The sequence below is a fragment of the Sciurus carolinensis genome, chromosome 2 (genome assembly GCF_902686445.1).
Source record: "Sciurus carolinensis chromosome 2, mSciCar1.2, whole genome shotgun sequence".
NCBI lineage: Eukaryota > Metazoa > Chordata > Mammalia > Rodentia > Sciuridae > Sciurus > Sciurus carolinensis.
Genome location: NC_062214.1, coordinates 165697112 through 165712699, shown reverse-complemented (window position 1 = coordinate 165712699; position 15588 = coordinate 165697112). Strand labels below are relative to the sequence as shown.

Sequence of the window (15588 nt, the reverse complement as noted above, 5' to 3'; positions counted from 1 at the left end):
AAAGAAATGTGATATCCACTATCGAACATTATTCAGATGCCATAAAATACAAATCTTGTCACTTACAATAATATAGATAAACCTGGAGGACATCACTTTATATGAAATAAACCAGACACAGAAAGATAAGTGTCACATTACCTCACTCATGTAGAAGCTAAAGGAAGAAGAAGAAAAGTGGAGCTTATAGAAATTTGAGAAAGCAGGAAGTAGAATGGTAGTTGGCAGACACTGGGATGGTTAGGAGAGATGGAGAGATGAAGAGATGTTGATCAAATATATGTAATCATAATTAGATAGGAAGAATAAGTTCAAGGAATTTGCTGTAGAGTGTGATGACATTAGTTAATAAGGATATAATTTATTCTCAAAAAATGCAAAGAGAATAAATGTTAAATGTTCTCACCACAAATATGATAACTATTTGCTAGAGATGAGAGAGTTAGAGGTAATTAGAATATGGTTGGCATTTGAGGAGTTCGAGTCAGTGCTCAGCAAACAAATTTATCATTCCACAAAGTATATATACTTCAAAACATGCTGTACTCAATAAAAACATAGAATTTTATGCTTAAAATTTAAAAACTGTTTTTAAGATAATTTTTAAAAGGCATGGTCCTTAGCGACTTCTGCCTCAATGTACATAAAGTATTGTCACAGAATGTCACTCTCATCCTAAAGTCAAGAACATGTTGAATAAACAACAAAAAAAATCATTTGAAAATCTACACAAAGCTGGAACACAAAGAAACCTAAATCTGAAACATGAAAGAAGAGAAAAGCTGTTTTCATTCATGGTGGAGCAATAGTGGCAGGGAAAAGTTACCGTAAATGGTGTAAAAAGAAACCAGAAAAAAAAAAAAAAAACACTAGTGAGTATTTAAAGGGCAACCAACACCATGATGGTCAAAATGTCTAGCACCATAGCCAAAAATAAAAGTATGAACTCATTAGTCAACTCTTTCCTTCTTGTGACTAAACTGTCACCCAGAGGGTGTATCATCCAGGTGCCTGGAACTTTTATTAAAGGAAAAGAAGTCTCATGCCTAAGAATGGTCAAGATAAAATCTCAAATTTTCTAAAACAGGTCTATACAATCTTGTATCTCTTTTATCCTGATCATTAGCTAGGAATCAGTCAAGTGAACCTTATGGAGGGTGGTCATGTGTACCAAGATATGTGCACAAGGAAGAGGTGAGAGAGTCAGAGGCAGAGTTTGACTTGATTTGAGGAGTTCAAGCGAGTACTCAACAAACCTATAGATGCTATGCATCACATAGAACCTCCATCACATGCTTTGACTACTGGCCAATGAAGTTAGACTTTGTGACAAAAGGTACACCATTATCAGATTGTAAATAGGTCAAAAGGCTAAAACCATGACACTTTGATTTCAAGAATCACAATGGTATGCCCTAAGTCAGTTGTTCCAACTGGACATCGTTATCATAACCTGAAAAAAGTGTCAGTAATAGTGAAGCACCAACAGTAGACCCAAAATGAAGTCTAAGGCCCTTCACTATGAGAAAAACAAGTCAATATTTTTTTTCAGGTGTAATAAGTTGATAGGTAGTAAAAGCTTTTGCATCAGACATGGTCCTTTATTTCTGGTCAATTCTATGACAGGGGATATGTTGCCACACTGCATATAGGATATAGTCAGGGTGCCATAGTGGCAATCTGGGTAATAAAGACTTGATTAGAAGCTTGAACCCTATCAGTCTCATGGGGGGAAAGGCCCTTACCCTAGGCATCAACATGAGTAACACAGACTTTATTACTGGCAGGTATGATTTGTCTCCACAGCTTATGGCCCCTTACAGGTGTGTCTGTAATCTATTTTTACTAAGTGAGGCCACTGGCCACCACTCATAACTTGAGAAAAAATATAACATGCTCAGGAATATTGTTGAAGGCAGGAGTTCTCAACCTTTTTTCTGAAAAGGACCAATAGTATAAATTTTAGGTTTTGCAATCTCCATACAGACTTTGGTGCATATTCTTTAAAAATTTTAAAAATACCAAATCATTAAGAGCAGCACAAAAGAAGATGCAGTCAATTTTGGAACACAGGCTTAATTCTGCCCTGATCAAACTGGAAGGAAACAGCTTTCAATTCAGTTCATTGTGCTGCATCAGCTTGGTCTTCCAGAGGTGGCCTTGGAACTGGAAGGTGGCTGCCACCCAGTGGACACCATCAGCTTTTCACTTACCTGAAGCATCAGTAAATGAAACGTATACATTTAAGATAACCTCTGTGTATTACATGGAATCAGTCCAAGTGCTAAAATTTATCAGTTGAATCCAAGCTGTTTATTCTATACCAAAGCATGGACCAAGGTATCTAATAGACACATGCCAGGGATTAGAGTAACAATCAGAAAATAATTTGTGATACTACCAGGCTGGAAATGTAGGACATAGAGATTAGCATTAAAGGAAAGTGATGGTAGAATACCAGAGACAGAGTGTAAGCTTTTTTTCCTCCTTTGATTTCTCACTCCAGGGTTGGTGCTCAACCCTCAGAGGTTCCTCAACCCTTCCTCCTTCATGTAGTTTTTGATATTTGGAAAGCACCTGTATTAGTCAGCTCTTTGTCAGTGGGACAAAAATACCTCACAAGAACAACTTAGAGGAAGAAAACTTTATTTTGGCCTCTTGGTTTCAGAGATTCAATCCATGGTCAGCCAACTCCACTGCTCTGGGCCAGAGGTGAGTCAGAATATCATGGCAGAAAGGTATGGTGAAGGGAAGTTTCTCAGCTTATGGCAGCTTGGAAGCACAGGGAGCAATCAAGGAGCCAGAGACCAAATATAATCCCCAAAGAAGGACCCCAGTGACCTACTTCCACTGGCCATGCCCCACCAACCTATAGTAATCCATCTAAATTATGAATGCAGCAAACTGATTAATCCAAGGATCAGGTTACGGTTCTCACAACCTAATTCTTTCACCTCTGAATACTCTTGCACTGACACACGAGCTTTTAGGGGAACATCTCATATCCAATTCAGAACAACGCCTCGGCTCAAGGGGCCTACATATCATTGCAGTTCTTCCCATCAGTTTTCAGCACTTCAGACAATCCTCACTGCCCATATTTTTCTCTCCACAAGGATAAGGAAGGAGGGTGATTTTGGCAACAGTATTTCACAAAGCTGTAAGAGTTTGAGTCCTTCCTTTTTCAAAGTTTCCCATGGGTACTTAGTTTTTTTCCTGGAAAGCAGTTGAGGTCAGGATACATGGGGACACTGAGATGAGAGAATACAGTCTGAGAGAGTGGCATAGACCAATAAACATGGCTCTGCATTTACTTTCAGCTTTGAGCAGCCAGTAAAATGGTTCAATCAAACCACCTTCTAATGTGGTTGTTTTACTAAAAGGTATTTATCTTCACTGCTGACACAATTTATCTCAGCCTCATTCACTGACTGTGCAGCTGCCATAATACTGTCTTTTCATTAGAGTCATGGGACTTGCTACCACACTGTTTGGATAACCTTCTCTTTGTCTCTAATACAGGTGAGAGTAAATACCAACCAAAGTACCATTTGAGAAGGTTCTGTGAATCAGACTAACTGCTAACTTCTAACCATTTGTTAATACATGGAGCAGTGGGGAAATTCCCTCCCCATACATTCCTCATGCCCAATTCTTTGGCAAAAGAACCGACAATCATGTCCTCTGGAATCTCCTTACATCTCCTAAACTGGTCTATGGAGGTCCTTATATTCCCTTCTTCCACAAAGCCATGTCTCTATCAGCATCCTATCTACAACAAAGTCTTATTTACTATATCAGTAGAAGGAGCTGAAATGGACCTTTATTCATATATATGAAAAAAAAATTAAGACAAAAATACCAGAGCAATTAAGTAGGGAAGAAATATTAGTTTTTTCCTCAAATATTGCTGAGAAAACTGAATAGGCATATGGAATAAATAAATTTCAATCCAAGTCTCATACCAAATAGAAAATCTAATTCAAAATCAATTTCAGACCTAAAACCTAAAATTGTGCATCTTCTAAAAATAAACATAGGAGAAAATTTCCAAGATCTTCTTTAAGAATTCGAGAATTTCTTTCAACCAATACCAAAAATATAATCCAGAAGACAAATTAATAAACTAAACTTCATCGTAATGTAAATTTTTATTCTTAGATAATCATATATTCACAGGAAGTTGCAACAATTCTAGAGTCCCATTATTTTCCACTCAGTTTTCCCCAATAGTGACATGTAATAAAGTACTAAATCAACGTCGGAAAAATTGACATTTGCCCATTGATGTTTACTGCATACACACCTAATTCAATTTTCACCAAGTGTTCATTCATAAATACATGAACGCATGTGTTTATGTGCTTAGTTGTACATAATTTTATATCATAAACAAATTTGTTTAACCACTACCATAATCATATAATCATGATACAGAATAGTTCCAGAACTACAAAATAAATTCAAAACTATAAAATTACTTCTTTGTATTCATTTGCACCTCCAATATCATCCTTGGCCAATGGCCACCACTAATCTATTCTTCATCTCTATAGTTTGGTTCTTTTGTTTTTTTGAGGATCTTATATAAATGGAATCGTAAACTACATAACATTTTGAAACTGACTTTCTTTACTAAACCTAAAATCCTTAAAGTTCATCCAGGTTGTTAACATTTATCAATAGATTATTCATTTCCCCATTGCTGAGTACTATTCCATTTTATGGATATAGGGTTTGTTCACCCATTCTCACCCACTGAGAATATTTGTTTTCAGTATCTAGGTTATTACAAATAAAGCTCCTAGCAATATTCATGTAGAGGTTTTCATGTACATAAATTTTCATTTCTCTGGAATAAATGTTCAAGAGTGCAACTGTTGATCCATATGGGAAGTATATATTTTACAAGAAATTGTCAATTCTTTTTCCAGAGTGACTGTCATTTTACATTCACATCATTAATGTCTGGGGGACTGAATTTCTCCATATCCTTACAGCATTCAGTATAATCACCATTTTTTATTTTAGTTCTTCTAACAAGTCAGTAGTTGATATTTTACTGTGGCCTTAACTTTCATTTCCCTAAATAAAATGATGCTGAACATCTTTTTTTATGCCTATTTGTCAACCAAATTATTCTTTTTGGTGAAAAACCTGTTCATGTCTTTGACCAATTTTAAAGCTGGATCATGTACCCATTTGCTAGGACTGCCACAACAAAATATCATACGTGGGTGACTTAAACAAGGGAAATAAGTTTTCTCACAATTCTTGTAGCTAGAAGTCCAAAAATCAAGGTGTCAGTCAGTATGGTGTCTTTTGAACCTAATTTCCTTGACTTCCAGAATCAGCCTTCTTGTTGTATCTTCACATAGGCACTCCTTCATCTGTGTGCATCTATACCTAATCTCCTCTTCTAATAAAGATACCAATTATATCAGGTTAGAGCCTACTCACATGACCTCATTTTTACCTTCATCACCCTTCAAAGTCTCTATCTACAAATACAATCACATTCTAAGGAACTGCGGGTTAGAACTTTAACATAAGAATTTGGCAGGGGGGCATTCAGCCCTTAACAGATTTTGTGATATTTTTTAATGTTGAGTTAAAAGGGTCTTTATGTTATAGAGATAAGACTTTCATTAGACATGTGGTTTGCAAATATTTCTTCCAGTCTTTTCTCCTAACACTCTTCTTATAATAAAAAAGATTTTCATTTCAATAAAGTCTAATTATTAACTTTCTATTTTGTAAGTAGTGGTTTTGGTAAGACATCAAAGAAGACTTCATAGATCACTAGATGTCAAAGATATGCTATGTTTTCTTCTAAGACAGTATTTTGTTAATCATAATTTGAAACTGTTGCTCTCTGTAAGACTTAAAATAGTGAAAAGACAAGTTATAGGCTGTATGTAAGTATCTGCAAGCATATATCTAACTAGCATTCAGAATATATAAAGAACTCAATAATAAAGAAAATAAATTTAAAATAGACAAAAGGTTTGAATGCTTCAAAGAAAATATGATATGTAGATAATTTATGATTTTAAAAACTTTTGAAGATGCTAGACATTATTAGTCAAAGTAAATTAAAACTACAATGAGATACAACTAGCTACCGTTTAGAATGAATAATATTTAAAAGACTGATCATAAAAACTGTGGGCAAGAATGTAAAGAAACCTCACATACCGCTACTGAGAACCACCACTTCAGAAAAACAAGTTTCTTTAAATATTGAACACATACCTACCAAATAATCCAGTCATTTCATTTCCTAGGTATTTATCAAAATGAATAACAAACTAAAAGACCACACAAACTTATTCATGTACATTTATACCTGTTTTATCCATAATAGCCAAAAGCTAGAAGTAGCCAAATGTCTAAAACAGGTACATGAATACACAAATTCTGGTAACTCATACAATAGAATATGGTAAGCAATAAAATAAACCATTGATATGTATAACATACTATGATCATATTTATAAGAATTGCAAAAAAATGAAAACTAATCATTGTGAAAGTAAATAGTTCAATGAGAGACAGAGGTGGGGAAACAGTAGGAAAAAACCACAAAGTCACAAGAAAATGTTTGGAAAACTTTTGGAGTATGATGAATAGGTTCACTACCTTGATTGTGGTGACAGCTTCACAATGAATATATGTATAAAAGTATATAATGCTGTATATTTAAAATGTGTCATTTTATATGTAAACCCCTTGCCTTCAAAAAATTAAAAATACCTTCCAACTCCGATTCCAGTCACAGATAACTTTATTGTTAAATCCTGTCAACTATTTAGCTTCCCAACACATTTTATGAGACACCCTCATAATCCTGATACCAAAATGATCAGGAACAGTACTTGAAAAAACAAATTACAAACAGATTAGTATTTGCCAGGGGTGTAGATGCAAAAATTCTTTTAAAACAGAAAAGGAATACAACAGGGTATAATAGGAATAATACATCATGATCAAACAGAGTTTATCCAACAAATGTAAAAACTGGATTAACATTTTAAAAATCTCTACACATACCAGTAGATAAAATTACATACTCTTCTCAACAGATACATTTGTTTAAAAATTTTTTTCCAATTAATAACACCAAATGTTTAAAATTCTTATAATTTTGAGGTACTGAAGGCTTTTTCTGTAATAATTGACAACAAAGCAAAGATATTCACTCTGACCACTTTTAATCAATATTATACTACAGATCCTGCAAATAATACAAGAAAGGGAAATTATGAGATAATCTCTCTTATAATAATCTCATAATCATATAAAATTCAAAGCACGTAAAATTCAGATATTATAAAATGTATAATATATTGAGCAAGTTATTGAAAAAAATGGTTTAATATTTTAAAAAACAATTCATGTAAGTAATTACATTGACATTTCTCTTGTAGAGAAAAAACATATGATCATCTCCATACTTACAAAAAGGTTCTAATAAAATTCAATATCCATTCATGATTTTTAAAAATCTTCAATCAGGAGCATAAAGAAACTTCCTTAATCTGCTAAAGGATGTCTACAAAAATGAAAAGCAAGTATTATATTTAATCATGAAGGGTTAAAATTTTTCCTTTTCCTACTGGGAATGAGATAAAAAGATACAATATGATCTTCTATTTAAGTCTGAACTGGGCTAACCAAAGCAACAAGGCAAAAACATGAAATAAAATGAAATAAAAACTAAAGTAATAGAATAAAAAATATAACTATTATTAATCTTGACCATGCGCTATACATAGGAGATGCAAAGAATGCACAGATAAAACTATTAAAATGGAGTGCATTAAGCAAAGTTGAAGGCTATAAAATCAAATAAAAAATCAACTGTAACAAGTAATTACATATGAAGATTTCCATAATGATGGCACTTACAAAAGCATTACAAGATATCACATAACTGGCACTATGTCTAATGAAAAATGTGCAAAATTTCCAAACTGAAATTATGTACTCTTATTCAGAAAAAAAAAGTACCTAAATAACCTAAGTAAAGGAGGTATACACTATACTCATGAATTGAGAGGCTCAACATTTAAAGATGTACCTCCATTCATTTGCTTCTTGAAGATAGGAATTTAATGATATGCAATAGGTTTCAAGGTGAGATTTAGGTGGCTGTACTGTGTAGAATAGTTTTTTAAGAGTAAAGGCTTTGGGGCTAGGGATATAGTTCAGTTGGTAGAGTGCTTGCCTAGCATGAACGGGTTCCTGGGTTCAATCCCCAGCGCCACACAAAAAAAAGAAAAAAAACAAACAGAAAGAGTAAGGGCTTTGCTGGGTGCAGTGGCGCATACCTGTAATCCCAGCAGCTTGGGAGGCTGAGACAGGAGGATTGCAAGTTCAAAGCTAGTCTCAGCAATGGCGAGGCACTAAAAGCAACACAGTGAGACCCTGTCTCTAAATAAAATGAAAAAAAAAAAAATCAAGTGCCCCCGAATTCAAAACAACAACAACAAAAAGTAAGGGCTTTAAAGTCAATTAAACCTGGATTTGCCATTTTGTTTAGGAATTCCCTACACATTTGATTTGAGACAAGCTATTTAACTTCAAATAGGCTAGATTTCCAAACTAAAATTTTATGAACAAGACCCAAATTAATATAATTATTAAAAGTTCCTTTACTGGTATGTTATTTATACTGTCCAAAGTTTCAAAACTTGTAAGTAGGAGAACTGAACTTGAATATAAGCAATCTGTCCCCAAGGTTTATGTGCATAATAACAATTTATATTACCTCTCCAAAATATTAGTTTGGCAAATACAAGTAGTATAGTATAAATTGTACAGTAAAGTATAGATTGTATACTATACTACCATCAGAAAATTTCCAGAAGGGAGAGAGAAGACACCTACAAGTACTATAGCAAGTAAAAATTAAGAGTACTAAAATGGTTCCAATTAAAGACTGATAATATGAAATGTTGGTAAACATAAGAAACAATTAGAACTCTCATGCATTGCTGACAGGAATTAAAAACAGTACAATTATTTTGGAAAAAGATTATTATCGATAATCAAATCAACTCAATATTTATCCAGAACAATGAAAATATACAATAATGATTCTTCTTATATTTCATATTTTTAATTCACCTATTTGCTAAAATGTATTTGTAACACTAAAATCAATATTTGCAGTGCTATCGCAAACATTTGTAAATAAGTTGGGTGTGCTGGCACATCAAGGTCAAGGTCTGTGAATTTGCATGTATGCTCAAGATCAGCTTGGGCAACTTTAGGAGACCCTGTCTCAAAATAAAATCAAAATAAAATAAGTAAGTAAAAAGGGATGGAAATGTAGCTCAGAAGTAAAATGCTTGTCTAACATGTGATACCCTGGATTCAATCCCTAGACTGCACAAAAAAAATTGTAAATATGTGCAAAGTGACAAAAAATTGAGTCACCTAATGGATATTAATTCCACTGATGTGAAACATGGCAACATTCTACTTTGTTTCAGCTCTCATACTGTAAAAAAAGTGTCCTTTCATGGTCTACTTAGGTGCCATATTTTTCAAGTTATTATTGTTACAAAATTATAATATTTCTGAATGTACTATTTGAAATGGCATAGAGCTTAAGTGCTATCTAAAGTTTCTAAGTATAGAAAGGCTATGTTGTGCCTTGAGAAACTTCATTCAAGTATGAGTTACAGTGCTATAGGCTATAGATTCAACATCAATGAATCAACAATGTATATTAAAGAAAGTATTTCTAAACAGAAACATATAAAATAGTTATATGTTGATTGGTTGGCCAAAAATGTTGAGACTAAGAACTGGAGTCTAATCCTGTATTTCCTCTCAAAGCAATGGTTCAGTATTTGATAATTCAATGTTCATAACTTTATAAAATATGACTACCATGAAGAATCAACTACATTCACAAAAAGACATATGCAAATATACATAAGACATTAGTCCCTGGAACAGTACTCAGCAACCAAATGGAATGAAATACTGTTTGAAGCAATAATAAGGACTAAACCTAAAAAATATCATGCTGGGCAAGAAAGGTTTTATATAAAAAATTTAATTCCATTTACATAAAAAGAAAATGAGGCACAACAAATAGTGAAAAAAAATTAAGCAGTGCTTGCCTAAGCAGGGGAGGACTGACAGGAAAGGGGATAGAGAATTCCTTGAAGACACAAACTTTCTACCTATATTAGGAACAGAACTAATTTATCATGTATGCACTCAACTATCAAAATTGTTGCCAAGATATGTGAAATTTAATATATGTAAATAATACTTCAAAAATATTAACCATAATAATGAGTGCAGAATGAAAAGTATGGGAAAGCAAAATTTAAACAAAAATGCTATAATGATAAATTTTATCTGCATGATGGGTACATTGGATTCATCACACTGTAGATAGTATTGTGTTAACTGTGTGTGATAGTCATCATTGCATTGCTGAGACCAAAACACCTAACAAGAACAACTTGGAAGAGGAAAAGTTTGTTTTGGTTCACGGTTTCAGAGGTCCACTCCATGGTGAGCTGACTCCATTGCTCTGGGCCCAAGGTGAGGCAAAACATCGTGGCAGAAGGGCATGGTGAAGGAGAGCTGCACCATTCATGGCACCCAGCAAGCAGAGAGAGAAGAGGAAGGGATTGCAGGGAAGATAAGCTCTTCCAGGGCATGTCCCCAGTGACTCATCCCCTCTAGCCATGCCCCACCTACCTAAGGTTACCACTTATTAAGTCCATTCAAACTAGGGTGGACCTATTAGATGACAGCTCTAATAATCCAATCATTTCACACCTGAATATTCCTGCATTAACAAAGGAACTTTAGGGGGACACCTTATATCTAAACTACAACATTTCACCTCACAATACAAACTATATTTAGTCTATCTCCAAGAGTCCCCCAAGTCTTAACAGTTTCATCATTTCCCAGAAGTTGAAAGTCCAGTCTCTTCTGAGACTCAAGGCAAACTCTTGGTTGTAAGTCCCCATAAAAATCAAAAGTAAGTTACATATAGTCAGTACACAATGGCATAGTATAAACGTTTCCATTCTAAACGGAAGGAATAGGGTCACAGGAAAAAAAGGGATGGAAACAAAACTAGATTAAAACCCAGGGCAAACAGGTCCCAAAACTCTGCATACAGCATGTAGGAGCCACAGAGGTAAGATGTGCTCTCCAAAGGGCTTGATCAGTCCCTCTCCTTTGGCCTTGCTAACTGCAGCACACATGGTTTCTCTTTTAGCCTGGCTCTCTGCAGGCAGCAGCTTTTCTTGGCAGATAGTTCCCATTACTGGCAACTCCTACTTTCTTGAGTCTCCATTCCAGCTTCAACTTTACCTTCACAACTTTACACCCTCTCAGGGGCAACCTACTGGGATTCCCACCCTGCTACACTATACCCAGTTATCTATGTCTTTGAAATCTCATGGGAAACTTCCATGACCCTTAACTCCAACATCATGCATTTCTGCAGAACCAAAAGCACAAGGATGATGCTAAGGTCTACACCGGCTTAATCCAGACTGCAATGGCTTCTCAGAGTCTGGGCAGCTAAACATGGTGAACATGGTAAAATAACATCCTAGTCCCTCCCACTTCCCACCACCCCATGAAATTAGGGTGCCACCACAATCCTTCTCAAAGGAATTTTCCCTTCTACACCCATGAACCTGCAATGGATGTGATCTTGCAAATTCATGAGATGCTCTCAAGTCATCCTTCCCACTGCCTCTGCGCAAAGTAATTATCTTTAGTTGTGGTAATGTCAACAACCACACCTTTCCAGGCCCGTTTTATAGGCACTTTTCTGGCCAAACTGCAAGGTTTTAAAATCTTTCCACTTTGCTTTCTACTCTGGAGATTTTCAACGACTGCTGTGTTGCTTTGAAATTTCCTCTGACAGATTAGTCAGTCTATCAACTTTAAATTCTGCCTCACAGAGTCTCAGGATATGGAAAATATGTAACAGTTTGTTTTTTGTGTTTTTTATTTATTTATTTATTTATTTTGCCAGAATTTAGCATGAATGACCTCTAGTCCAATTACCAATAGAGTCCCAGTTCCCCTCTGAAACTTCACAAATACACTCAAGTAGTCTACATTCCCATCAGCATTCTCGTCTTCTGGGCTCCCACCAGAATTGCTCATTAAACTCTGCTTCCAACATTTTAAGACTTCTTCATCCTGCATTTCCAAAATTTTCCAAATTCCTCCCATAAGCCATTTCCAAAGGCTTCTGAACCATATGATCAGGTTAGTCACAGCAAGAACCCCACTTCTCGGTACCAATTTCTATGTTAGTCTGCTTTGCATTGCTGTGGCAAAATACCTGATAAGAGCAACTTAGAGGAGCAAAAGTTTATTTTGGCTCATGGTTTCAGAGAATCACTCCATGGTAGGATGACTCCATTGCTGTGTGCCCTAGGTGAGGCAGAACATTATGGGGGAAGAGTCCCCATTAACCCACCTTCTCCAGCCATGTCCCACCTGACTATAGTTACTACCCCATTAGTCCCATCAAACTAGGATGAACCAATTAATATACAGATCTCATCATCTAACCATTTCACCTCTTATTCCCACATTAATATAGGAAATCTTGGGGAGGGAAGAGAATACCTCATTTTTAAACCATAACACTTTATATATTCTTTAAATTTTCTAAAATAAAAAGTTAAAACTAAAAGGAAAGAAGTAGAAAGTATGTATAGGACACATGGGAGAATAGAAAGGGATGCATTTTATTAAGAGAGAACACTTGTTTTAAGAAGTGATAACTTGGATTAAAGACCTTCATATAAGTTATTAGTACTGGGCCCATTTGGTAGATTTTAGACATACAAAGGTGAAAAAAGGCCATTTCAGAAAAAAGAAAACAGTGTAAACAAAATGATAAACATACTATTGGTGTTGGACTGCTTAAGTATATAAGGTCAAGGGAAAAAAAGAATAAGTAATAAAAATTAGATGGGGAGAGCACCTAACAATCAAAAAGTCAGAAATGTTAGGCCACAGAAAACATGCAAGGTAACAGGGAATTACTCTATACATTTCAATATGGGAACAACTGGACAAGAAATAAACTTTAGCAGTAATATGAAGTTATTAAATCTCCCTATAACAGATGATGATGAAACAGAGCAGGACAGGGAGGACAGGGAGTGAAGGACATAGACATTTGAGTAGATATTCAGAGGCTAGGACTTCAAAAGAACAAATATCAAGTTATACAGCTCTAGAGAGGTTTAAACATTGGAAATTCTTCTTCTTAGCACAATATAATACTGAGAAAACTAACCTACTAAAACAAAATATGTTTGATGCCAGTTTTTTAGTCTGATGCCAATTTCCTCAGGATATATGACTGCAAGTGTTAATTTACAACTCAAAGTGTCAATCCAATTAATGTTGGAGTTTCAGTTTTGGATGTTTTAAAAATAACCTTGTTATGGAACTACTAGAAAAGCATAAGCAAGGATTCCAGATTTGCCACAAAGTACTCTAAATAGCAATGAATATATTTTCTATGCTTTGTAACTTCAACAGAAATGTTAAAACAAAAGGGACTTATTTTGATGTTAAGGGCTTCTTATTCAGTACATTTCTTTATTCAGTCCTGCCACCACCAACATTACTAATGACATTGGATATGAAAATAATGCTTTATAATCAAGGCAGTTAACTTTAGTTAACAGAAGTCATAACTCCTCTCACATAACTTCTAAGGAATAAAAAAAGGATGGGGCACATAAATAAATTACCAGTAAAAATCACGTTGCATACATTTCAACTATATTACCTTATCTAGATTTTATTTAAAGGTTAGACTCAGTTATTAAATCTGTTTTTATGATTTGAAAGGTTTAGTGATAAAGATTCTTCACTTAACCAAACTTTAGTCAGGCTATTTTTAACTAGAATCCTGTTAAGTTAGTAAAGCCAGAATCCCCTGAAGTCCTGTCATTTCCCCTTACTAATTTTCCATCCACTGACTCTCAACTTGCTCAATGATTATAAATTTCCACTTGCCCATGCTATATTCAGAGTTGAGCTCAACCTCTTTTCCCACTGCAGTGGTCCCAATACCTAGGACAATGATGAACAGTCATCATTATAATGCTAACCAAGTATCATTGAGTAATTTTTTTTGTTTAACACAAGGACAAACAACTATCATCTATCTTAACAAGAACAAAAACACAGGTTTAAATTTAAAGAATAAGTAATTTTAAGACACACAAGCTCTTCTAAGTTGAAATAATTTTCTGAAGATCTAAATTTTTTAAAAAAAAATTTTAATTTTTCTAATTTTTTAAAAAAGATATCTAAATTTATGTTTTAAATTTATTCTAATTATAGCCAGAAATAAAATTTCATTCAGGGAGTATTATTACATAAGGTAGAGTAACTAATTTTTTTGACATCTAATCTTACTAATTTATTACTCTTAAAAATTTTTAAGATTTAGGACCAAACACAGTGGCACATGCATGTAATCCCAGAGGCTCCAGAGAGTTCAGAGCTAGCATCAGCAACCATGAGGCGCTAATCAACTCAATGAGACTCTGTCTCTAAATAAAATACAAAATAGGGCTGGGGACGTGGCACAGTGGTCAAGGGCCCCTGAATTCAATCTCCAGTACTCCCAAAAATTAAAAAATAAAAAATATTTATAAGTATAAGCTCTCAGAGAAGACAGCCAGCATCTCTTGGAAATCTGTTTCTGGTGCTTTTCTTTGGCTTCCTTCATTCTCTTGAACAAAAGCTTAACACATTCTGCAGTTTTGTAGTGGGTAACTGACCCAGGCTGGGATATAAAGTAAACTAAGGACACTCTCTGTAAAAATTAGTGCCTGGGGCACTGCACTCGGTGTGTCCTGAGGTGTGTCCTGTAGGACACACCCAGAAGGCCACGCTTCGCTCCTGGGTCAAAATGGCGACCAGGCCTGCTGTTGCAGCATCAGGCCAGTGGCTGGACCTTATTTGAAAATGGTATTATAATGCTGCAGGATTCAATAAACTAGGGTTTATGCGAGATGATACAATATATGAGGATGAAGATGTAAAAGAAGCCATAACAAGGCTTCCTGAGAACCTTTGTAATGATAGGATGTTTCGCATTAAGAGAGCCCTGGACCTGACCATGAGGCAATAGATCTTGCTTAAAGAGCAGTGGACAAAATATGAGGAGGATAAATTCTATCTTGAACCGTATCTCAAAGAGGTTATCTGGGAAAGAAAAGAAAGAAGAATGGGAAAAGAAGTAATCATGTAGTTGAACTCTGTGAATATAGCTGTCCTCATAGATTTCTATGAAGTTGGTTAAACCTGAAACATAACAATTTAAAAATTATTTCGTCTGCATATATATTACTTTAAGTAAATATCTATCATAATAAAAAAAAATTAGTGTCTGGGAAAGGGAGAGAGTTCTCCCAGTTCCCACCAGCAGGTTTCCAGGGAACCTAATTAGCACCATTCACTCCTTCCTTTTAGATTATAAAGGACTTTCCCTAGGATCTAACTACTTTCTTTTGAAGTGTAAACGCCCCTGTGAAGGCTCCAGGC

The 15588-nt window shown here is 34.9% G+C and overlaps 1 protein-coding gene and 1 pseudogene across 20 annotated transcripts in view; one reads left to right on the top strand and one right to left on the bottom strand.

Moving 5' to 3' along the window:
- Positions 1 to 15588, bottom strand: part of Gphn (gephyrin) — a 641988-nt gene that overhangs the window by 501560 nt on the left and 124840 nt on the right. The window lies entirely within an intron of this gene.
- Positions 14954 to 15287, top strand: LOC124976702 (cytochrome b-c1 complex subunit 7-like; annotated as a pseudogene).